The 25,663-nt window shown below is 38.1% G+C and overlaps 1 long non-coding RNA gene across 1 annotated transcript in view; it reads right to left on the reverse strand.

The window, feature by feature from the left end:
- Positions 1-542: 542 nt before the first annotated feature.
- LOC145420453 (uncharacterized) overlaps positions 543-25,663 on the reverse strand; it is a 50,449-nt gene continuing 25,328 nt past the window's right edge. Inside the window, exons 2-3 of the long non-coding RNA XR_013901765.1 lie at positions 1,690-1,796; positions 543-1,597 (exon numbers count right to left, since the gene is read on the reverse strand). This is a non-coding gene — a long non-coding RNA (uncharacterized LOC145420453). The remainder of the gene's footprint in view (positions 1,598-1,689; positions 1,797-25,663) is intronic.

A 25,663-nucleotide genomic window follows, 5' to 3' on the forward strand; every position in this document is an offset into this window, starting at 1 on the left:
GCTTCCACCATTGGTACCGATTGGCTAATCGTTAGTCCTCATATGGTCTCATTTGACTGATTGTTTTCTATCTGAGAACGCGTCGTTTCACGTCAGACGATTCAGTTACCTTTAAGGAGTCAACCAACTCAACGGCGAGCAACCTAATGGACTGCAGAGATGGTTTTTGCTGATGAAACCAGTTTTCATCGGGCAACAGGAAACATTTGAGTTTGAACATGTTTGGGGTTGCATGCAGCAATATTAATAATTAAGAGGCTTATATAAGCTTAGTAAGTATGCAAGCTGAATAATTGTCAGACATCCATGTTTTGTAGTATGATTGAATTTCAGCCTTAGGCTGGTGAGCATGACCATTTCTCCCTTTGAGGTGATGTTATTCATAAATTGAGCAGTCTTTGTTATTTTGCATTAATTAGCATGCAACACGAAAACTGCACCACCACAAATTAATCTTGACCTAAAAAGAAGAACAGACTGCAATTTTGCATTTGGCACCTCGCAGCAAACTAGTCTGCATTGCGTTTTAAACATGGCTTCCAAGTGTAGGCACCCAGTAATCCTTCATTATCACTTTATTCTTTACAACTCTCATTTAACAAGCAGGGATTTTTTTAACAGTAATTCTGGGGGGCTTTACAGGGGTCCTTGGGAGGTTCACAACCTCACACATGCTGCTCTTCTGGCAGAGTCAGCAGGCAGATTTTCATGAGAGTGCGTGTCTGCTGTTGTCACCAGAATGGACCTGTGGCACACTCTGCTCTGCTGAACACTATTTTATGACACAGTTGTACAGACTATTTCAAAGACAAATACAAATGTATTTATTTTTCACTATTCCAACAACAAAGGAATACAAAATCATTACTCTTATGATTTGTGCTCTGCAATAACCCACTATAAGAATATAAAACTAGCCTTTCTTCTTCTCCTTCTGCACTAATTACTGTATTTATATGATTATCGGCCTCACAGTAAGCATAATCATTAGGCGAGACACTATAAGAGGCTTGCAGTTTGGCATCATCAAATTTTAAACATTTTTTTCCCCCTCAAGTAAATGACACTGTGCACTGAAGCAAAAACAGAAGAATAAAAAACCATTAGCACCAACTTATGCATACAATTATGCTACTCAATCTTAGTCTCCAATTTGTCTGACCTACTTCATTTATCTGGCAGCTAAACTTTTCATTCTGAATCAATACGCCATGCTGTTATTCTATCCTCCACTGCTGCAAAGTACATGCTTAGCTTGCGTTGTTTCACCGACAGTACAGTCCATTTTTTTTAAGCGCCATTTGCGTTTCACCATTGTGTGGATGTGTAGCTAAAATCAATCCAACTTCGTTTTGCCCGGTGGAAAAATGTCTTTTTGAGCAAGGCTGAAAAACACAAAAAAAACTAAACCCCACATAAACACACTTCTTTGTACACCGAGCTGCTGTTGTCCCATGGGATGATTATTGTTTCGAGAGGTTGGAAGGTTTTTGACTTGTTGACTGAGAAAGGCATTTCCCGTAGGACTGAATGTTGAGAAAACACTTTGCTGCCAATCCCACATGCCAGCCAATCATCTGACCACCACGGTATCCCACTGAAAATCAATGGCAAAAAAAATTGTTCAGACTTTTTTCCTATCAGGGGAAAAATCTCATTCACAATATCACAGAGAACATTTAGTCTTACCATTTTCCCTAGAGGTGTCAATACAGGGAAAGTTGTTTGTTGTGGGAAATACACCAATAATCCAGGACGGCTTTTTTGTTGTTGTTGTCGTCAGTTTTAAATTTGACCTAGAAAATAAAGAAAGTCTGCCATGCATGCAAAGATGGCTCATAACATAGTGAAAACTACATTTTCAAAGCATACATCGTCATTCGAGTCCCCTTTTAAGCCCTGCAGAGAAGCACCCTCAAGAGAGACATATCAATTACGTTTTGGCTGAAACACTGGTCACTAAAGGCGCTTTGTGCGTCATTGTGGATAATGTAATGTAAGTGCAATATTGCAGAGCATAGTTCTAAAGCCAGCTCATTTTCATTGGGTATCCCTCATTCATACCATGATTGGATTTGTGACATGCTCTCCACTTAGGTAAAAGGAGTGTAATTATGGGCTTGACCTTTAGGGGCATTTTCTCAAAAGTGAGAATAAAGCTGTGATTGGTTGAGTTTTGTAGATTTCATGAGCCACACTTCTATTTCATGGGGTTAACTGATGTTGAAATGGTGTACGCTATCACTTGAATAGATTTATTTTTTCCTTTTTAAATCCAACTATATTTTTCTGTAGCAAATGGAACGGTGGAGACATAGTCTAAGAGGGTTGGCTTTTCTCTCCAGGCGTTCGAAATCTAACAACAGATTTTGTAAAAATTAATTATTGTGTACTATTCTGTAGGGAAAAGAAAATAACATTTAGACCTGGTCTCCAGTTGCCAAATTTAACGATTTATATGTCTATGAAGACTTTATGTCTCATATTATTTTCTAATTTACATTTTTCTTATTGCACAACGTTCACTTTATTCATACTTAATTGTAATTATTAGCTGCTACAAGGAGATTTCTGCTATGAGTAAAATATAATGAGAAACATACATCTTATAAGACGTAAAGTACATAATAAATGTTTCTTTTCCATATGAAATTCAGCTATTGAAAAATTCTTTTTTCCATGTACAGAAAAATGGATATTTTTATGTGCACGGCCAGATCAGAAGAAGAGTTTCAGGAGCTTAAACTGTGAGGTAAAACCTTACTACGAAGGTCTGTTAGGGACATTATTGCTTAAACCAGCGGCCTCCAACCTTTTTTGCGCCACGGACCGGTTTATGCCCGACAATATTTTCACAGACCGGCCTTTAAGGTGTCGCGGATAAATACAACAAAATAAAACTAGTACCGGTACCGAAAAAAATAAGATTTATTCATAACACACATGAAAAGACCCAGGAAAACCGAGTTAACGATAAAAACTATAACGAAATAACGCTGAAAACCGATAAAAACCTTGAAAACCATACATTTCACACCTGAGCCTCAACTTTCGCCGCCCGGTACCAAACGACTCACGGACCGGTACCGACCGCTGGCTTAAACGCTCTCACTATCACTGCTGAAAACCAAGGCGTTTCAGCGGAACATGACAGTGACCAAGGAAAAACTAGGATATTTCAAAATATGGATAACACTATGCTAATGTCTGCTCAACAGCCTGCTAGTAGCCTAAGTGAAATATATTAGCCTCGGTAGAGACCATCAGAACTCAAATGCGGCAAGTGTGGATGTGCTGGATAGTCACGTAGAATCTCTCTTTCCCTCACGTCAGGATAGGAACTTGCCCATGCCAGCAGCATTTATGGCTGAGGTACTGTCAGATAGTCTTCTTTCCAGATTGTAGGTGCAGCTAACATGGTGCAGCTTACCATGGCCAGGATGCAACAATGAGTTGCTACCCTGCAACAGTGTTTGGATGGTCACTTCCAAGGCCAGAGTAGACATCGGGGTTGTGTTAGTTGTGTATTGAAATAGGCCGTTTGTTTTCCTCACCTTCCTGTTCAACTGAAATCCTCTTGGTTTTCAGTAGTGTGTGCAAGCATTTCAGTAATTTGTGTGAGACTGTTTCAGTAATTTGTGTGAAAGGCTTTCGATACTGTGTATGAGAGCAGTAATAATGTCCCCTCATACCCTACAGTATTAGGAAGATAACCACAACAATCAGACGATCCCCTATACGCAGGGGATGATGGGAAGGAAAAACTGACTTTCAAAAGGAAGAAGCCTTCAGCAGAATCAGGCTTAGGTAGGGACAGCCATCTGCCACCACCAGTGGGGGGGTATTTTGGTATTTGTACTGTTATTTCTTGTGTATCGGTTTGCTTTGGGGGGCATGGTTCTCTTAAATGACCTTCCCACTCTTCCAAATGAGTAGGTGGAAAGGCTGAAGGAACAGTGCTGCAATACGACTCAAACAGAGGACAAACAAGGCATCAGCGACAACAGTTATGACATTGATTAATTTGCCAAGTGACTGGCAGAGGCAGCAGTTATAGTAGGCTGGCTAAAGCAACTTAATGCCATGTACTGCATGATATTTGCCAATAGGATGCACAGAATAGTATCCTGATATCTCAGCTTATATAGGCTCATATTGAGAGCTTTAATAAAGTGATGTACTGGCAGTGTGTGTTATGGTTTGGCTTTTTAAAAGGCTCATTGACAGTTAGACTGGAAAAGTTTAACAGGCTTAATGAACAGTTACGGGATGTACAACCAGCAGGAATATTGGAATAGAATTGGAATTTCAAACTTTTCTTATTCTTAGGTTTCTTCAGCGAGGGATCGGGTTTCATCTCCAAGATTCTACAGGCTCACCACATCTCTGAGATTACAAAAGGTCTGCTATCAGATAATTTCCTTCAACGTTCCACAGAGTTACACAGACCAGTTATGCTCTAATCTCAGGTACTGTAAGTGTAAAGGAAGAGTGTGAATTAGGCAGGTAGACCCAATGGGTAGAGGACAAGCAGGTTAAGTATTTTAGTCAGCAAAAGCTTTAGGTGGTCTGAGCATCAATGCTAAATGACTGGGGCAGAGTTTAATACTGCAAGTGAGTATAATGAGGAACAGCTGTTTCAAAGTGGAGTTCTGGAGCCACTGGGAGGGGGCAAGAGAGAGGCTGGGTCCTTGTCTGAAGAACAGAGGGCATAGCTTGACCCCATGGCTTCTTGAACTAGCAGTATGATCAATAGTGCAATCTGTTTACCAAATGAACATGATCAAGTAAACTGACTTGTATTCAGATACCAAAAATGCAGGAATTATTCAAGTGTTTTTTTTTTTTTTAACTTTTGTTTCCTTGTAGCTTTAAATAAGTTGATGTACCATAGGAAGAATACGTTTATAATTTCTGAGTGATGGACATGATGCGTCTAACATGAAGTGCTGTTGATAGCACTTCATGTTAGAAGCTTTAAAAGACAATTGTGAACATGTCTGATACTGTTTTGTTTCCAACAATATTTGATAGCAATGCTACAAAGATGTTGCAATATTCATTGGTTTGAATGGGACAATTTGCTTAAGAAGCAGAAAATGTCACACACTAGATATTACAAAAGAGATGCTTGTTTGAGTGACAGTTTATTGTTTCTGACAACGCGCTGCTCGAGTATCGCTTTGGCAGTATTTGCCGGCAAGTCGGGTGTGCCATTTCTAGTGTACTGTGACTGGATTTTGTGGCCCCATAGCCAGAAGCAGTGTAAATAAACTCCACAAAAAGAAGCCATCCTCTATCACCTGCATTTGAATTAAAAGGAAAGTGACACCTTTGCACTAGCACCTGCTACCATAGTGATATCAAAATCAATGCAAGCAGATATTTTCAGGTATTACAGAAAGATGAAACCGTATGCTTGCATGCAGAGAACACTTGATGCTCAGAGGCAGTCAGACATCACTTAAGTGTCTCTTTCTATGACAGCCTCTTTTCTGGGGGCCCTGTTGGCAGGGGGTCACTGTCCTCCCAGTTCACCACACTCATTGCCTGTGTGACTGACTCTGAGCCGCAGATCTGCACAGAAAGCTGCTTGGATAACTGTCAGCTCTACCTCTCCCTCACTGCCATCAAAGATGAAGGGTCATTTTTCTTCATCTAACTATGACTCTGCTCAAGACATCTCCCTTCAAAATGCAGAAGGATGGTTTCCTGACCTCCCACACACCAGCATGTAATAGATGGCTCCTTTCTGAGTGACAGTCAATCTGGTACTTATGCTGTTTTTGTATTTTCTTTGATAGGTATGTCCTATAGAATCGAGTTTACGTTAAATTAAGTTCAAAAGCGTCAAAAAAGCATATCATGTTAAGGGCCACACTGGTATGTGAAAAGGGATGAATATATTCGATGCCAGAATGAAATTTGCTTTTTGTTGTACTGAAAATGTCAACGTTTGATGTGAAGTGCAAACAAATACAAAATCCCACAGACACTGGATTTCAACTATGCCTGCTGGTTTGTGAGCATACTGAAGCTCATCTCCAACATGGAGTTAAAGAGCACTCCAGAAAAGTGCAAATGTTATGGATAGGCATGTACCGTTTTATCTGCCCAACATTCTTCCTGTTGACAGGAGGCAGAGTGATAAAAGGATGAAAGACTTTAAAACAGTGAGTTATTTATTTATAATGAAGATTTCCTTCTTTCTCCTGGCAGGGGGCACAGGATGAATAAATAACAAAGACAAAATAAACAAACAAGCTAACATTACCATCAGCTATAGGCCAAATTGTTATTTTTTTTAAAAAGTGGTATTGGCCCAGAATTTCACTGTGCTGCATCCCTAATTATAGCAGCTTCCTCTCCTCCTCCATTAATCAACCTCAGTCAGACAGCTGTAAAGCATTTCTCCCTTTGGGTGAGGGATTGATGGTCACCTAAGCTTGGTTTATCGACCGTGAACCTAGCGAGCACTAACCATGGCACCTACTATTCCTGTCCAAAATCCTCCCATAGATACTAAGAGGCAAACACATTTCTGTATGGTAGTTAGACCTTGACAGATAGGGTGGCAGGAGCCCGTCTGATGTACTTTGGAGACATGTTTGTTTCAAAAAGTACAATTTCAAATGTATGTGCCGTAAGCCCACGGAAAACACTGCCCTCTGTTACAGCATCGTATGCACCAAAGGTTGAAAATCGTTGAATATTTCAGTTTTTATACACATGACTCTTTCCCCCCAGGTTCTTCATTTGTCGCTAAAAATATATTTTGTAAACATCTCAAAATCCCAACGGAGAATCTTCACCATGTCTCTTCAGTTGGCATTCATTTCATATTTGCAGTCACCTGGAAAAAAAACACCATCAGTCGCAACACACCTGAGACATTCACACAACTCAACCTGGCTGACAAGAAATGATTGATTTTTAAATAGAGACGTTATTGATCCTTATCCAGGATGTAAATGAAAGCCTCCTCTACATCGCTCCTGACAGCCTGGGCTGCTTCTATTAGGGAGATGAGAGGAAACGTGTGAAAAATGAAGACCATCTGTCTTGATGGTGCCATGTCCTCTGTATGCTGTGTCTGATGTAAACAACTCCATTTGTCAAGATATGATGAACCTTGAACTGTCATAACACACACACACCGCATGCACTAAGATCCCCAGCCTACACAAAGCAAAACTCAGCAACCTCTGACTGGCTTGGGCTCGGTCAAATCTTTTTGGTGATGCAACGCTATACATCTTTTGTGGACCAATCACTCTCAGATAACAAAGATTCAAAAGGTTATACACTGACTCCAAGAATAACAGAGGTAGAGAAATATACTGGACGTTAAGTATATGGTGAGATAATAATATATATTACAGTGTGGGGAGACTAAGCACATCCCCTTATTATCCCACTTGGGGCACAAAGGCAACTCCACCTTCACCACAGACACACCTACACACAGTGAGCATTAAAGCCAATGTTCTCTTCACATTTGCTCAGTTGCCCTCTACAGCAGCAGGATAAGCAGATATACTTACTGTAAAAATCAGACATGATAATATTTTAAAATAATCATGTAAAGAGTCAGAGTGACATAAATTATTAAAAATATATCAGGCATATTCACAGTAAGTGTTTAAAAATGATCTTACTGTAAACAAAACCTGAAGTCTTTCCAATTACTTGCCAGCAACCAGAGAATCAACTGTATTTATTACAGTCAAACCAACAGCACGAAAGACTATTTTATCAACTAGTTTTAGCTTATTTTAAATATACCTACAAAACAGGCTTTTGGCAGTTCATAAATAGGAGAGCTGCAGCAGGAACTGTCTGTTGTTGAAGAAGCAGTGACAGCATTACAATCCTGTTCAACAGACAGCAGTGACTGGCTTCTGTTCTTCTATAGTAATAAAGTGTTCTGTTCTGCACTAATCTTGTTCCAAAAAGCAGAAAAAGAAAATGTGGATATTGTATGGCTCAAATATAATCCTGTATTGGGTGCAGTGTTTGTAATAAAAGCCAATTACATGTTTTGTGAAATATGCAAGAATGTTATTTCATCTACATTAAATTTAATTGGTGTCGTATTTCTGGATGCACTGATGTGTCTTCAGATCTGCAGCACAAGCCAGGATTGGTGACCGAGAGTGGTCCGCGTTTACGTGTTCCTGCTATTTTTCCACTGGCTAAATTGTGAAAGGTAAAACCTGAAACCAACCTTGACACAAAAAGTGGAAGTAAATAACAACAAAATGAAACAAGCACAGCTGCATTCCTAGTTTCTGGCTAAAGGTTAACCAACATTCAGGAATATTTGGAGGCAGTAATGCTAATATATGTGAGAGCTTGATTTTGTACGATTACATTTTTTTCCTGCTTTAATTATTTGTGATTGCAAATATTACTTTTTAGCTTTTTGGATCCACGAAGCTGCCCTCTCAACCTGCAGCACTACCGCAGAAAATAATTTTGGTTGGATGAAAAAAATGACTGTTAGCTTAAGGGTCTTCAGTTATTTAAAATTGTGTCTCTTTGATACAGAGTATTTCATAATTGTGTCCTTCAAAGTTTTTACATTTTATTTTTCTTAAGCTTCTGGTTTATTTATCTGACAAACTTGACCTGTTTTGATATTTGACAACCACAGAAATACAATAAACGACTTTCCTTAAAGTAGCCCAAAATAGACAAAAATTTAAATATATAAAAATGTTATACAGTTGTAAGTAAATGTTTTTACACTGAGGCTGTTCTAGATCACACATTTACCATATCCGTTGAGAAGTATTTCAGTGTAGGTCAGATTAACGAAAATTGTTGTTTTAGGGAATTTGCGAATTGAACTGATTGCGTCCCCCACCACATTTGCTGAGGTTCCACAGAAACAGGTGTTTTTAAACTGTGAAATAATAAAACAGTGCAGGAGTGATCATATATGATCATATCACACAGGGGTCAGAGGATACTTTGACAGAAGATGCACACATGAGATCTGCACCTAAAAGCACCTGTAATATGACTAAATACTAACAGTAAACAAATTAGAATCCTTTTACTTCCGAAACAAAGTGAGTTTAAAACAGAGAACAAAGGATGAATTTTGCTTACCTGCTGTGATGTTACCCATTGGTTTCTGATGTTTCAGTTTTCCTTCCATCCAAGTTCCACAATATTCTTGCCATTTTCACTTTCGATAAAATATATGGAAATCATTTTAGCTGTTGTATATTCATGCCTTAGGTAGAACAGGACATGGATACTATGTCCTAGATTTTTTTCCCAAAAAGGGAATGTTGTGAAGCTAAAATAGAAATACTCTCTGCGCGTATAAACACTTATTATGAGGGACCTATTAGCCTGGGTCAAACTTGAACCATGTTGTGAACGCATGGAAATTGATACTATGTAAGTGTTAAAATGATTACTATAATATCCATACAGCAAAAAGCAAAAACACTGAACCAAAAGAATGCAAACCATGAACAGTTACATGATGTAATGAGCCAGAAATAAGATGTGTCTCAGTTTGCTGAACTCAGACTGCACAAGACACACAAACCCAACAATAGGAAACTTTCGGTTCGTCATCAAGTTACTCATGGAATTAATTAGCAGCAGCTGAAACGAGCTGCCACCAGCAACCATTTTAAATAGTGGAAATAATAATCAGCCCCAGCTAAAATGAAAAACTACTTCCCAAATGTTTTGTACACTGATCTTTTTTAATGAGAACGGGAGAGAAGAAACAATGGATCTGCTAAGCTAAGCAGCTTAGTCAATTTTGCTAACCTGGGATTCAGAGCAATCAACAGTCAGTCACTATCTTAACCAGTTCTCTTTTTTTCTTCTTCTACTTCTCTTATGCAACAAATGTCTACCATTTGGAGAAAGAAAGAATCACAATTTAAAAAAAAGACTTCAGACACCCATTCATTAACATATAGCTGAAGCTCAACTACTCCATTACATCTTAACTATTCACCACTAATGGTTAAAGAAACGCCTATTTCATATGTAAGTGAAGAAGCAGGTTAAGCAGGTGGAACAACTAACATTCAAGAGTAAGCACACCAAGAGTTCTTAGTCTATCTCCAAACCCCTGCATAAGTTTGAAAAATGTTAAAAAGTGATGTGCATGAGGCAGGGAATAGGGGTTTGGAGATGGGCTGAGGAGGGGGATGTGGACGTGTAAGGCAAGAGTTGTTCAGTGACATCCCAAGGCCATAGGAAAATGGAGAGCAACACCAAATCGCAAGACATCTATCTATGAAAGTAAAAGGCTCTTTCGAAGTGGAGGAGTTTTCCTCCTCAAAATACCCTGAAGCAGACATTAGTGTGGCGGAGGACCATGGTGGTCCCAAGCCGTATCAATTTGAGCTATTGGTTGCAGGCCTGCAATGCCCAAAGCTGGAAATCTCTCTCTGTTTCTCTCTCACCCCCTCAGGAACTGTCTTGCCAGCTGCAACCATTGTCAGGCCATGTGATGGTCTAAAGGGAAACACTGCAGTTCTGTGGCACTTTGACAGCAGTCAAACGTACCGTACAAGTCCAAACCATTGTGCAAAACTTTGAAAACAATGTGCAGAAGATGAAAGAAGAACAAAACTGACAAGTTTTCTTCAAAATGCCTCAAGGCACTTTATGTTGTATGGTAAAGACACCGATAGAGACAAAACAAAAAAACAAAACCCACAATCATATTTGCCCCTACGAGCAAGCACGTTTCAACACTGGGGAGGAAAAAACTCCCCTTTAACAGGAAGAAACAATATGGGCATACTTGTACTCTATTCTCTCCCTTATCTTTATAGCATAATAACAAGAGAGCTTAGTTTAAGAGATTCATTATGAAAGAGTTACACGATCTGAATTTTAGATATTGGAAAACTAAAATGGTATTTGTTGGGTCTTTTAGCGATTCTTATCTTAATTTGTGGTAATATTGAGGTGAAAGTCAGTATTTTACCTCCACCTCAGTAGTGTGGCCCAGACAGAACTTTATTTATTCTTTATTCATGAATTTAAAGAGTGGTGACCTTCATAACAATACCTGGATGGTTGAAATATATATATATAAAAAAATGCCCTTTTGATTATTACATATACTTCTGTAAATTCCAAACGTAATATACAAAAACGATTTTTAGGAGTTTTGTGCATGAGATTAAGTTATCTTCCCTTTGGTAGGGCACTAATGATAAAATTGCTGCCACTAAGAGGATATCAGATGAACAATCTCCATCTTAATCACATGAAAATGAAAAAACAAAGCAAAAAACCCAAAACAATTTCTTTTCTCAGTAGTGGGTGAAGTGTTTGTATTTTACAATTCAGTCATTGCACAATTGAATAACTTCACTCAGTAACTACTTACTGGATTGGATGGCCTATTTTTGAGCATGCAACACTCATTCTCCTTCTCTCAAAAACATGTGATATGATCACATAGCCTCAAGCATGTTTTAATGAGTTGCTGAACAAAAATAACTCTTCTTGCTCTTCATGTGTGTATAAATTTATTAACCAAAAATGTAAAATGTCTCAGTTCACCTCACCGGCTCACAAACATCTTGTTTTTATTTATTTTTTTAAAGAGATTTTAAATAAAAGAAGTATACTAAGACAGGTTTCAATCAGTCTTCGGATGCTTCAAACTTACAAGGAAACTAAGAAACAAATCACCTTGTCTGTTATTCAGTCTCAAGCAATGCGACTGAGCAGTGTTTCCTCTTCACACTGGATCTCTGTTGCTTTTGATCAAGTTGCCAATCACATCTATGTCGGACCTGTTCAGACTCCAGCCCTCTGTCGACAATCATGCCATTTCCGCTAGCAGTTTATACCTCCGACAGGCGACTGGATTGAATCTGCAAGACAGTCTCCAAGTGGTTTCTGCCAGAAAAGGCATCATCAAAAGTCAAACTTTTGTTGCAGGTTTCGAGTAGCAAGTGGTCATGTATTCACAGTGCAGTTTTACTCCCTCAGCACCAATATCACTCAGTGTCTAAATGAGGAATTGTCAAATGTTTCCACATCAAGAAAATCCATTTAGATACACATTAGGCCAAAGACCTCAATTTCATTAGCACTTGTTCCAAACCTCCTCATCTAATATGATCTTTTTGGAGTTTTGGAACAAAATTATTTTACAATGTGTACAGAATTATTCAGCAGTGTGCACTGTGCAGAGAGCAGGAAATAATGTGGGCAATGATGCTTGTAATCTGAACAATCATCATTTTGCTTAATCGTTTCCATGAGTTTTAGGGTAATGAATAACCTTTTATGTGATTTGGTACCAGAAGACAACTCGATAGCCTAAACCTGGCCAAAAAGCTAAAAATTTTACTACAAAGTCTAAAGAATACACATATCACTTGAGTGAATTACATCTTTTTTCTGATTTTGCAAAAAGAAAAATTAAAAGGCAAAAGCTGAAAAGTGGTGGTGGTTCTGGCTTATTAAAACCACCAAGGAGAGAGTGGGAGCAGCTGTTAGTTAGGCGAGGGCAATTAATATAAATTAACCTTGAAACTATTTTCAGAGGTAGTGTAGTGTAGAAAATAATAAAATTGAAGTAGAGTGGCAAAGTGTTCGAAAAACTTCAACACATTTCAAATAGGACAGTGTTGCACTAATTATACAAGCAAAAGTATATTCAGATTTGTAGTACCACGCCACATCTGACATTTAAACAATAGATTTCCAGTAGTGTATGTTCACACTTACAACAAGTGATGTAACATGATATTGCTTCGGTTTCCTGTTTTTAGCAGACAGCAGTGGAACCCAGTGTGGTCTTCTGCTGCTGCTCTATAGATCTTGTCTCTTTTTCAGACCAACCTCTGTAAACCATAGAGATTTTTGTGTGAGAAAATCCCAGTAGTTCTGAGATAATTACAATTTCAGACCACCTCACTGGCACCAACAAGCATGCAAAGTTCAAAGTCACTTCAATCATCTTTCTCCTCTATTTGAACTTCGACAGGACATGCATCTAGGCACTACTCAATATTCTCAGTGCTTTCCAGTTCACTCCAGCGTGTTATATCACCAGTATCATACCATATATAGACTATATGGTGACACAGAGTCATTGTAGGGTCCAGTTACTCTGCCCTCAGTCCAATATTAGAGGATAAGTCAGGATAAGACCTGGGGCACACTAGCTAACTTTCCCTGTGTGTGACAGCTACCTCCCTGAACTGCTGCACTCAGCAGGCATGTAGTATCTATATAGACACTGTTGCTATGGCACTATTACTGCCAGTCCACAGAAAGAAAGAATGAAGCAGAAAAGAGGATGTCCTTATCGCACTGCTTCCTTAACTTCTTTGAAAAACATAATTATAGCCTAGACTGGGCTCCTACAGTGACCATATATAGTACATATGTAGGCGCCCTTGTTTCCCATGAACGTATTTCCAAATGTCTGTGAAATAATGAGATATAACTCCTGCATTCAAACTTCTAATCTGCCATGATTGCATGTATTTTTTTTTTAATTTTCATCCCTAAATACCCACTAACTACTAACTCAGTGTCAGTAAAACAAGAAAAAGTGCAACACAAACTATAAGTGGAGCATCACCTTCAAAATAAAAGCAGTCAGCAGTGATCAACATCTTTTAAGAATTCAGGAAACATAACAATGTTAAACAAAGGCGAATGACTACTTAACAGAATAGAACCTTATTTTACCCACTGTAACAGCACATAAGTTAAATATTCACTTTATTTTTCATTAAACTGGATAAATGCATTCTGTATATGTTAAGCTTCCATGTTTCTTCATCTTATTTTTTGTTAGAGCTATCAGACGTGAATTTAATGAAGAAGGTTGTGGATGGTTCTTTGATGAGCAGGGGATCAATCCTCTGAGAAACAAAATAGCCCAAAAGCTCATCAAGAAATAAGCTGGTATATAATTTGTTTTCACTAGTTATTGTAATGCAAGCTTCATTTATTTCATGAAATAAAATGATGATCTGTAATCAGCAGATGATTTGTCTGAACTGTGCTGGGTATGTGGCCATCATAACACATGCACTGAGTTAGGCAAGGTTGGGGCTCTTGCAGTTGATTAATGTCTTAATTATGGAACTGCCATGCATGTGCAATGGAGTCTGGACATGATTCACTATTGTCAGTGTTTCTGTACACAATTACATTGTGTTCTCTTCTGCTTTAGGTACATTTGAGTCATTTATTTTCTTTTTATATGCTTCCTTTAGCTGGCCTTATTCAGTCTTTTAGTGACCTGTCTTATCATTTCTATGCCGATGACATTAAGCTGTATATGTCCTTTAAGCCTCATCAGCTGGATAGGCTGTCCACCCTAGTCCAGGCTTTAACTCAAATCTCTGATTGGCTTTCTAACAATTACCTTTTTTTAAAACATGAACAAGACAGAGACCATGATCATAGCTCCTCCTGATCTATATTCTAAAATCAGTCAGGTTCTTGCCCCTTTCTGTTCTTCAGCTAAGCCAAATATTCGAAATCTTGGAGTAATCAGATTATTAAGTGATGACGTGACGAATCCTACTTCCGGGCCTAAAGTAGTCTGCGTTTAATATGGCTTTTGTGTTGTTAACATGTTTAATGTTTTGTATTTTCTTCTATTTAATCTCAAAAAGCTCCTAAAACAGTCAGTGATCACTGTTGACCTCCCTCGGCTTTTATTACCGCTAATCATTTATTTAAGCTCAGTTTTTAAAACCTTACGATTTAACTACAGCACAGCCCATGCAGCAGTATATGAATGACTAACCTCGTATTGTGGATGGATTATCTCAGTGGTTCTCCTGGCTGAAGTTTGGTCCTTTTACAGCATCCTGCCATGCGATTACATTTGTTCCTGACCACCGAGAACACTCACGTTAACTTTTATGGATTGGAAAAAAAGTTAGCTTGTTTATATTATGCTAACATACAGTAGCTGTGTCGCTAGCGGTCACGTAGCACATCATTATATACCAGCTAGCCTAACTTCAGTAACCCTACAAACGTCACTGCTTAGTTTTCTGTCTTCATTTATGTTGGAAGTGATAAGAAAGCTGTACGTTTTAATTTGTTTCCAAAGCCCCGCAGTCAGGACATGCTATATTGCATTTAGATGGAAGCTAGCGAGCTAACTTCCTGCTAACTTCTAACTCCGTTAAATGTCATAAATTCCATTTTCATGGATGCCTGGATGTTAAACTCAATTGTTACACCTGGTAGAGCAGAACGCTGATAATTTTATTAAAGATGAAAGACTTAAGACAGTGTTTTAACTCTCAGTAATGCCACAGTGATCATTTGATATATGGACCTGCAGCAGAGTTTAGGCCCAGACACGGCTAGTGACGTCAGACTGAACAATCGGATATTTGACTCTTCTTTGGGCCTTGACTCACACGTAAAATCGTTTCTTTCATTTAAGGAATATTTCTAAATTGCGACATATGGTCTCCTTAGCTGAACTGGAAAAAATTGTCCATGCATTTGTGTCATCGCGTTTAGATTATTGTAATTCCCTGTTTACCAGCTTGGATAAATCATCTCTTTCTCGCCTCCAAGCTATACAAAACGCAGCAGCTAGACTACTAACTCGCTCTAGCAAGCGAGCTCACATCACTTCTATTTTATGTTCTTTACATTGGCTCCCAATAGATTTTAGAATTCATTTTAAAATTATTGTTTTAACGTACAGAGCACTAAATGGCCAAGCCCCAGATTATTTAACCAAGCTTCTCACAAAATACACAATTCAATTCAATTATTTATATAGCGCCAAATCACAACAAAAATCGCCTCAAGGCGCTTCATAGATTCAGAGAAAAACCCAACAATCATATGACCCCCTATGAGCAGCACTTTGGCGACAGTGGGAAGGGAAAACTCCTTTTTAACAGGAAGAAACCTCCGGCAGAACCAAACTCAGGGAGGGGCGGGGCCATCTGCTGCGACCGGTTGGGGTGAGAGAAGGAAGACAGGATAAAAGCCATGCTGTGGAAGAGAGACAGAGGTTAATAACAGATATGATTCAATGCAGAGAGGTCTATTAATACATAGTGAGTGAGAAAGGTGACTGGAAAGGAAAAACTCAATGCATCATGGGAATCCCCGGCAGCCTACGTCTATTGCAGCATAACTAAGGGAGGATTCAGGGTCACCTGGTCCAGCCCTAACTATATGCATTAGCAAAAAGGAACGTTTTAAGCCTAATCTTAAAAGTAGAGATAGTGTCTGTCTCCCGAATCCAAACTGGAAGCTGGTTCCACAGAAGAGGGGCCTGAAAACTGAAGGCTCTCCCTCCCATTCTACTTTTAAATACTCTAGGAACAACAAGTAGGCCTACTACAACACTACTGCTCGCCCTCTCCGCTCACAGACTCAGAGTTTGTTGGTTGCTCCGAGAACACCTCTGAAGACGAAAGGGGGCGGAGCTTTTCAGTCTGTGGCACCAAGGCTGTGGAACAGTTACCTCTACAACTACGTTTGGTTGACTCTGTGGAATCCTTTAAAAGCAGTTAGAAACTTTACTGTTTAAAAAAACTTTGTTGACCAATGCTTTTTACATTTTTATATTTTTAATTTACATTTAAACTCTATATTGTGTATACTGTGCATTTTGCTATTTATCATACTGTTTATTTTAATCTCTGTGTGCAGTGCTTTGTGACTACCTGTCTATGAAAAGCGCTTAATAAATAAACTTTACTTACTTATTTACTTGAGTCTTTTCGGTGCTCTTTCCTGAGCACATTAACTGTACCTGTGCTGAAATAAGACATTTGAGTTTTGCAGGAGAAAAATTATCTGTCTGTACTTTTCTATAGTTTGTAACCTAGTGATACCAGCTTTTCTCTGCTGGACATCCACAGAAACAGTGCTACACGAACACAAGAAAAACTAATGTCATTTCTTTTAAGTTATTATCTTTCCTGCCGAGACTAAGTGCATGCTTTGCGGGATCCTGTTCCACTGGATATGGTCAACTACTTCTTATTGTCTTAGCTTTTGTTGCCTTAGCTTACATGTGCCGAGCAGATGAAGGAATTAAAATAAAGACTTCTTTGTCATACAATGTCTGTTCAATTGAATTAAAAAAGTGATAAAAGAGCTAGCAAATTAATACTCAAAGCCTATTTAAGTTTAGAGTGCTTTATTTAGGGCTTGAAGCTCACCATGTAGGGCTGGTTAAACACAAATTGCTCTTTTGATCAGGGGATTTAAATCCTGCTTAATTACTTATTTTGAAATTATTGTTCTTGGTTTATATTGTCTAAAAAGGAAGTTCTACATACAGTACACACATAATACATAAATACTGCGTATACTGTAAGGTGTTTCTACATGTTATTCTGAAAATTATAGTAATAGATTAACTGATGATAGCAAAACTGCTTTTATCTGAGCTTGTTTCTGTCTATCAGGCAATAGTTGACAAGGAGTATGATGTTGTTCCATTGCTTTTAATCTGGACAGAGACATCGGTGGTTTGGGGCTGACCTTCCTTCAGTTTCCACAGGGAAATCTAGCGTTTTAAGCTCTCCTTTGGTAAAACAAAAGTGCATTACAGCAAGAATGGAAAAAAAAAACATTACAATCTTTGTGAATCAAATAAACAGTAAGTTTAACTTAAGTGGACAAAAAGACAGTTGAGTTTAAATATCTGTGCTTGGAACACAGAAACTGAATCCACACAGACTACAGTTTTATTTGACTTCACTATTGTTTTCTGCACATGCTCACGCACAGCAATATACTATCCATCTACACCATCCATCTTCAGATATATACTCTTGCATTACTGCTACCATTATGAAATCATTAGCATCATAATAACCAATGATGCATTAATAGATGCAATTATAACCTGTATTGATCCATTCAGCTTATTTTTGTTGGTATTTTTGCCTTTCTCTCTGATTGAAAACCGATTGTGCTTTGTGCATTTAACCAAATCAATAGTGAAATGTATAAGCACTGTTAGTTTCTAACCTTATTAGAATCAATACCCACTACAATATTTGCCTTTTTTTTGACGGTACAAATGTGATGGTAGGCTTTGTTGCACAACCTTTGTTTTTTTGTAGGTGTAGCAGTAACTTATCAGCTGCTTTTTTAGGCTTGAAGTTTGATATCTTTTTAAATGAACCTATGCTACTGTATGTACATTCCACTATGTTTCAGAATTAGACTAGCATAGAATTAATTATATATAGATTTCTCTCTCACCTGTGCAAGCAGTCTTTATCCTTCAAGCCTCTACCAGAGGCCTGGGAGCTTGAGGGTCGTGCACAGTATATTTGCTATTACTACTGGGACCACCATTACCTTCACCCTCCACATCTTGAGCTCTTCTCTGAGCCCTTGGTACTTCTCCAGCTTCTCGTGTTCCTTCTTCCTGATGTTGCCATCATTCAGTATCGATACATTGATCACTACAGCCGCCTTGCTCTGCTTGTCCACCACTACTATGTCCGGTTGCTTAGCCATCACCATTCTGTCTGTATCTGAAAGTCCCACAGGATCTTAGCTTGGTCATTATTGACCACCCTAGGGGGCATCTGCCATTTTGACCTCAGATCTTCCAGGCCATATTCGGCACAGATGTTTCTGTATATTATGTTGGCCACTTGGTTATGGTGTTCTATGTGTGCCTTACCTGCTAGCATCTTGCACCCTGCTGTTATGTGCTGGATTGTCTCAGGGGCATCTTTACACAGCCTGCACCTGGGGTCTTGCCTGGTGTGGGGTCTTGCCAGCATCGATGGATCTTGTACTTAGAACTTATTCCTGCCATGATTAGTGTCTCTGTGCTGTCTTTCAGTTCAGCTTTGTCCAACCACTGGTAGGATTTCTGTATGTCAGCCACTTCCTTTGTCTGCCGATGGCCCAGCTGGACAGCGTAGTGGTCAGACTACAAGCCTTTGGAACGGGACTTCCGAGCAGGACATCTGTATCTAGTAAGGGTCCCTAGGCTAGACCCCTATGCTAATCAAGCCTATGTCAGATATGAGAGAGGTGGGCTAAATAAATAAATAAATTTGTATCTAAATAAATGTTATGAAATCCAGACACATGCAGACTAATGACTGTGCAGAAGTTTTTTAACAGTCATCGATTTTTCATAACTTTCCCTGTAATACTGATGGCAACATATGGCAGGCAGTGTCTCTTCTGTTCACTCTGAAAATATAAATATTGTATGTTCTTCAATATGTTGTTTTTCTGAAGTATTTGCATTTCTTGCAGTCCTCTTCACTCAAATGGCTGGAGGGTAATTGAGTTCACATTTTATACTGAACCTTTGTAAAAGTGCAGTGAGTGGAATGGCTGATTTGACAGTAATCAGCTGATTAGCATACAACCCTCACTATACCATACCACTTAAAGTGAGTTATTAAAAATTTCCAGATCGCCTCCTGCCAACAATGTGTCACCTACTGCTGTAGCAATTACACCCAACATACCAGCAAACTCAGATTTTTCAGCCAGAAAGCAGTCATTATCTTTCATTACACACAAAAGCTACTCAGCAAGCTTAGCTTGACAACCCAGAGAAACAGGACTGTCCTCCAGAATTTTTTTTTTTTTAAATAAATTTACATTTTAAAAAAAGTTCTTGCGTTGTTTCTCTAAAATGGACATTATTGTCACCATTGTCGATAAGAGTGTTTGGTAGACAATGTGAATATATCTTTAGTGATATTTTGAGCAAGGAAGCGAGGCTTTCAAAGGGGATTGTGGTTACTAGGCAACAAGCAGCAGAACCAATTGAGGACTAAAGTTAAAAAAAAGAAAAGAAAAGAAGTTTCCATCCATCTCAATCATGCAGTCTCTCTCTCTTATACAGTCTCTCTCTTACACATGTGTAAGTCCGTGTTTTGCCTGCAACCAAAATCCCCTCTGAATGGGGTTTGACCATAGATGGGGACTCAGCCCATTTCTTATGCTCACGTGCAGGATTTATGTCCGGTTGACACTGAGAGAAAAAGCTTAGATAACAGAAAGGGTACACAAGTGTTGGTAAAAATCCATATTGGTATGTTCTTTGTTCCCCTTTGAAAAGGCTTAAGAGAATGAGAAGCAAATGTTGCTGATACAACCTTCAATGACGAATAAAAAGAAAGAAATGTCATTGAAAAGTTTGAATGACCATTCAGGATGTCTTGTTTCTCTTTAAGCTCCTGTTGAACCACTTTTGTGTTTTCTTTTTTTTGCCTGTGCTAGCACAGGACAATTAGCCACGCAATATGGGCACAGTAATTGAACACAGTGCTTTGATGATGTAGTCTCTTGTCATTTGAATCTGGACATAATTTTTCTGTTGTCTCACCTGTCATAGGATGAGACTTCAAATATAAACTGATGATTACTGTGAACAAAAGTGCTTACATCGTTATCACTGAAATAACTGTACCCTACAGTCATTGTTACTAGCAGTCCCTTACATGGCTGATTCTCAACATCTATTTTTCCAACTTTCAAAGCATTGGTCTAGCACTAAAAACATAATACCCATTGATGAACTGCATGCAAATGAAAAACCTGCAGAGTTGTGTGTTACAGAATACCTCAGCTTGGCTTTCAGTTAATTTCTTTCTTTTGTGTTTGCACATCAATTTTCAGCAAGTCATGTCAGGTGCATGGACAGCAGCAGGTATTGACTGGTGGAAAAATCAACACCGACTCACTGCTGGGAACGGATAATAACACCTGGAGCATTCTGTAAGAATTTTTTCTCCACTCACTGCAGATGCTACAGCTGCCACAACTGCCAGTGTAACAAAAGCATAATCTGCATTCACATTGATGGGGACCTAAGCTCTCATCGTCTATCTATTCAAGTTTGGGACAATTTTTGTGTGTTATCTTCCTCTGAAGATGTTTTGTTGGAGACTCGATTTGACATTTTAGGAAGATAGGGAAATGTACTTTTGACAAAAGATAGAGAATGAACCTTAATCCAATTTAAGGTGTTATCAAAGAAAAGGTCTGTTTAAAAAAAAAGAAGAAGAGCGAAATTGTCTGCAGAGCACACACATACATAAAGAGAATGATTAAAAGAAGTCTTATGCCAACAAAGACAAATCCTCTCTGACGTCAAGGGCAGTTATAGCACAAGTTGCTCTTAATAGAAAGACAGAAAAAGTGCATCTAAAGGAGCTGGTGTATTTTAGTATCTCTGGTCATATAGGGGTTTGATTTGGACATTTGTTTACACTACCTCTGCATCCAAGCTTTGGAATATAAAATCCTAGTTATGTAAAAATGTTTCAAATTAAACACTACAATTAGACTGATATGATCAGACTAGTAAGGCTGAGTCAAAGCATGCCCGAGGTTAAAAGAATGAGTCATAGTTTTAAGCAGTGTCTTGTGAAATGTCAGGACTTAGTAGTTGCTCAAGGCCAACCCAGTGTTTTATACATAAATGCTAAAAAAAAAAACATCTTTGTGTATGTGTTTGTTCAAAGTATAAACCCGGTTAGACGGGGGAGGGGGAGTAAATTAGGGACAAATCTTGTGTTAGATTTGCAGAATGGTTGAATGTCAGTAAAGCAGCTTGGCCTTTCGAGCCCTGTAAAATACAGATAAATGCTTCAATGTGCGTTAGGTTATATTAATAAAGACAAAATAAATAGTGTTCGATGACATACAAAGCACTGCTCTATTTATTTGCACTTGAAAGGGTTGAAATGATGCCAGAGCATAAACTGTCTTATAAGTCATGTATTGACACAGCTCTTGAGATTTCTTTTTTTTATTAGTTATTCAGGCCCAGTTTGCTAAGCACTCAAGCACATTTTGCATACTACCATTTTCACACTTGTACACATTCACATCCAGGGGCTACATTAACAGTGTTTCCTATTGGCAGCTGAGAACTGACAGCCTGGATTTGAGTTCTTACCTTAAGGGGGTCTCAATAAATGTTTTCTTTGTTTTAATTATTAGTGAATAGTAAAACAAAGAGTTGGTTGAACAGCCTTTTTGTTATTGTGCTGTGTTTATTCGTTTCAGGTTGACGCTATCTTTACAGTGTCATGTTTTTCTTATTTTGTTAAGTTTTTATTTAGTTTCATTCATATTTTATATCAAACAGAGAAAAGGAGACATGGTTTTCAGATTTTAAGGTGTAGGCACCTCCTACTGGCAGTCTATCAAAAATATTGAGGCAGACTAGAAATTCATGTTTTATTCTCTAACTGTAACATGCATTATAAATTATATTTTAGATAAGGTAGTCGAGATTCTAGCTGTGTAAATTTTAAGCACTAAAATATTTTACCTAAATATCGAGGTCCTCACACAAAAACAGGAAAGTGGGATGTTTTTAGAACAGCACAGCTTATGATTGTGGGCCAACAATCACAATTGTTTGTATTTTGGGGTATTTTCTGAATAGGAATTCTGTTTCTTCTTCAAATTTTTTTTATGTTACTTAGCAACTTTCTGCTCTAAGAGCAGTGGTACATTAGAACTGTGTGGTTATCTGAAAATAATATACACAATATTTTTAAATTGAAAGGTTTAACGTGCATGACAGTGGTATCAAAAATACTACTAAAACCATATTTGATGTTTTTGTGCCTTTCCTGTTTTATTAGGAAAGGCACAGTATTATTAAGTAAAAAAGCAAATTAAAATTTCAAAGGATTTCAAAGTATGCATGAGTCCTATAGCACCTTGGCCACAGAAAAGCAAATGCACAGACTGTAAAATTAATATAATCCTTAAAATATGAATCCTTTAAATCAATAAATGCTGAAAAGTTTGAATTCACAGGCTGAATATAATCTCTACTCTTTGAGAGCACAAGAAGCCTTAAGGTATTAATGTCTGCCAAATCTTTGTTTTTCCAACATCATGTGTGGGGAATAAATTCTTCCTAATCATGAAGCTGTGTCAATCATGCTGTCCTTCCAAAAGAAAAACAGCAAAAGAAAAAAGTTATTCCACATAAAGCTCCAGTGGGTACATAGAGGAAATCACTCACTGTGGACCATTATCTTTATTTTGGAGCTCCCTGCAACTGGCACCCAGTCAGACGAATAAAATTGATTTTGTTAAGAAAAGGTGGCTGTAGATGTCAAGCACTGATGAGGTGTGGATATCACTGTTATGCTTTTGTTTGATAAATTCTTATGTTTAGCTTTTCCAGGTGAAATATTCTTTCTACCCATGCTAGACTGTAATAATCCCAGTGATAAGTCCATTAATTTTCCTCTGGACTCTCTTTCTAGCATCCACCTGAAACATCTGCAGCATTTGATTGAAACCTGTGTTGTTAAGCAGAGGAGGCATTTCTTTCATCTGTCTTCAGATAGCATTAGCTATAGGCTATTGAATCAGGACTAGATTAAGCAGTGTGCAGAGGGAACACAGTAACACAAGTAGTTTTATGGTGAGGATAAAAATGATTATGGACTTGTTTATAAAAGTTGCTATGGCTCAGGAGAATATGCCAATAGTTAAGCGAGATTGCAATATTGCTGTGAATCTGTTGAGTAGTCCGACTGGAAAGCAAAATGTTGCCCTTGGAATTTCTTCCACTTAAAGCACCACATCTTTCTAGGAGTCTTTCTGTGGACAGATCTGAGCCAGGCCCTTTTTAACCTCGGACAGTTGGGCTTAACAGCCGGAAAATAAAGGGTTAGCTTCTCAGTCTATATAGTGAGCGAGTGTGTTTGAGAGAAAGAATGTGTTTGTTTTTCTATTTTTCTGGGATGACCTGAGTCATGCTACGGGACCAATTTTTCTTGTTTGTGTGTATGTAAGAGAAGGAGTGAGAGACCGAGATGTGTTGAGTGACAAACCAATAACTTTATGACCACAAGCAGATGCTGCTTTTTTCACTTTGTTTGGCACATCTGAAACAGAAAGGTATATCAAAGCCTGCCATTTATGTCGCATATAGCACATGCTAAAATCTTATAAGGCGAGCTGATGTTACTTAAAATGATTTAATCACTTTCTACTGTCAGCCGCAATTTGGGAGAACTGAATTGTAGTAAATAATTATAATATTTTAAGAACAAGCAGATTCTAGGTTTTCTACAGATCAAAAATATTTAGCTGCCTGCTTGAAAAAAAGTGAAATATCAAGAGGAAAATAACAGCTATTACAGCAACTGTTATGAAAACTAATTAATGAGTGCACGCAGGCTCATGAATTACAAACATTTTTATATAGCTACAAACGAAGCATAGGTATAGCATCAGTCTCAAGAAACTAAATTCTATCCAACTCTATGGCTCTGCTGTATAATTGAGATTTTTCATGAATGTCCTTTTACCAGACATTGATGCATTTGATACATTAAGTGTGATTGAAGGGTCAGGCATGGGCTGTTGCTTTCAGCATTAGCTGCTTCTGGCTACAGCTGGCATGAGTTAGCTTTTCCTCATCAATGATTTCATAGCAGCAAGGAAACTGGGGCAGAAGCACGACTGTTTTCCATACTGGCAAGGCTCCTGAATTAGATTTTGTAAGCATCTGCTCACTGGGATAGCTCAATATAACTCCAAGTTGGGGCGCGCTGTGTGAATAGCAGCTCTCCACCCAACCACAGCAGCCTGTTCACATGTAGATGGAAATGATCATTAATGCGTCATGAAAAATCAATTGTCTCAATAAAAGAAAAGAGCTCTACAGCTGAAAGATGACAAAGGAGCTGGCTTCTGGTGATGAATCAATGCAAGCATGTGGTTGCACCTGCTGCAACAGGCTTTGATGAATATCTGGATGCTGCTGTTGTAGCCCAGCAGGAAAATATAATTACAAGTCTTTAATTTCCACCATCTTGAGTGTCTCACTATGTCCCAGGGAAACCAGTGTCTGGATTTATCACATGCTTATTACTATGGGTCATAGCTCCTGCCCATGCTGTTCTGCCCTCTTTTACCCTCCTTGCTTGCTTTCTGCTTTCTACATAAACAACATTGACTTCTTCTGTATCGTTCTTAATTAAAATAAATTATAGATTTTTTAAATTTCAGAAGTTTATGATCATAATTTGAAGCCTTGTTTTTTGTTTTTTTTTTTAAATTTTAGGCATGCAGCATATCTGCTATACATATGTAGTAGTATACATTTGTATGTATTTTGATGTGCTATAAGTTGTAAAAAGGAAAAACAAATAAACAAACAAAATAAAACAGGAAATGCAGACATATGTTTGGAGCGGTCATTATGCTGATATCATGATAGGCTGTAGGGAGCCGATTTATAATAGTCACATGCTGTTTTTCTTCCCTCAACCTTTGTTTCCATTTTGGTGTATGCTATAAATTTGTTCAGCTTCTGCGTCTGATTAAGGATGATGCCATATATTCATTGCATGTGTTATTAATTATTTTTTTATTGTTAAATGTGGAATTCTTATCAAATGCCTTTTCACAAGCTAAATCAACTGTTTTCAAATGTATCTTTAGAAGGAAAGTCACTGTAGCTTTTTGAATATTAACACTCTTATTCAGTGTTTATTCATGTAACCTCACTCATCAATATAAAAAGTTGAATACTCAGTTTGGAAAGTTAATTTTGCATGCAGACTTTTACTGCCATGTGTAACAACTACATAATATCCCCATAGAAACAACCTCATTAAAGAATGATTTAACTTTTAATACCTCTGCTTTAATGATGTTCATA

The sequence above is a fragment of the Astatotilapia calliptera genome, chromosome 2 (genome assembly GCF_964374335.1).
Source record: "Astatotilapia calliptera chromosome 2, fAstCal68.1, whole genome shotgun sequence".
Classification (NCBI taxonomy): domain Eukaryota; kingdom Metazoa; phylum Chordata; class Actinopteri; order Cichliformes; family Cichlidae; genus Astatotilapia; species Astatotilapia calliptera.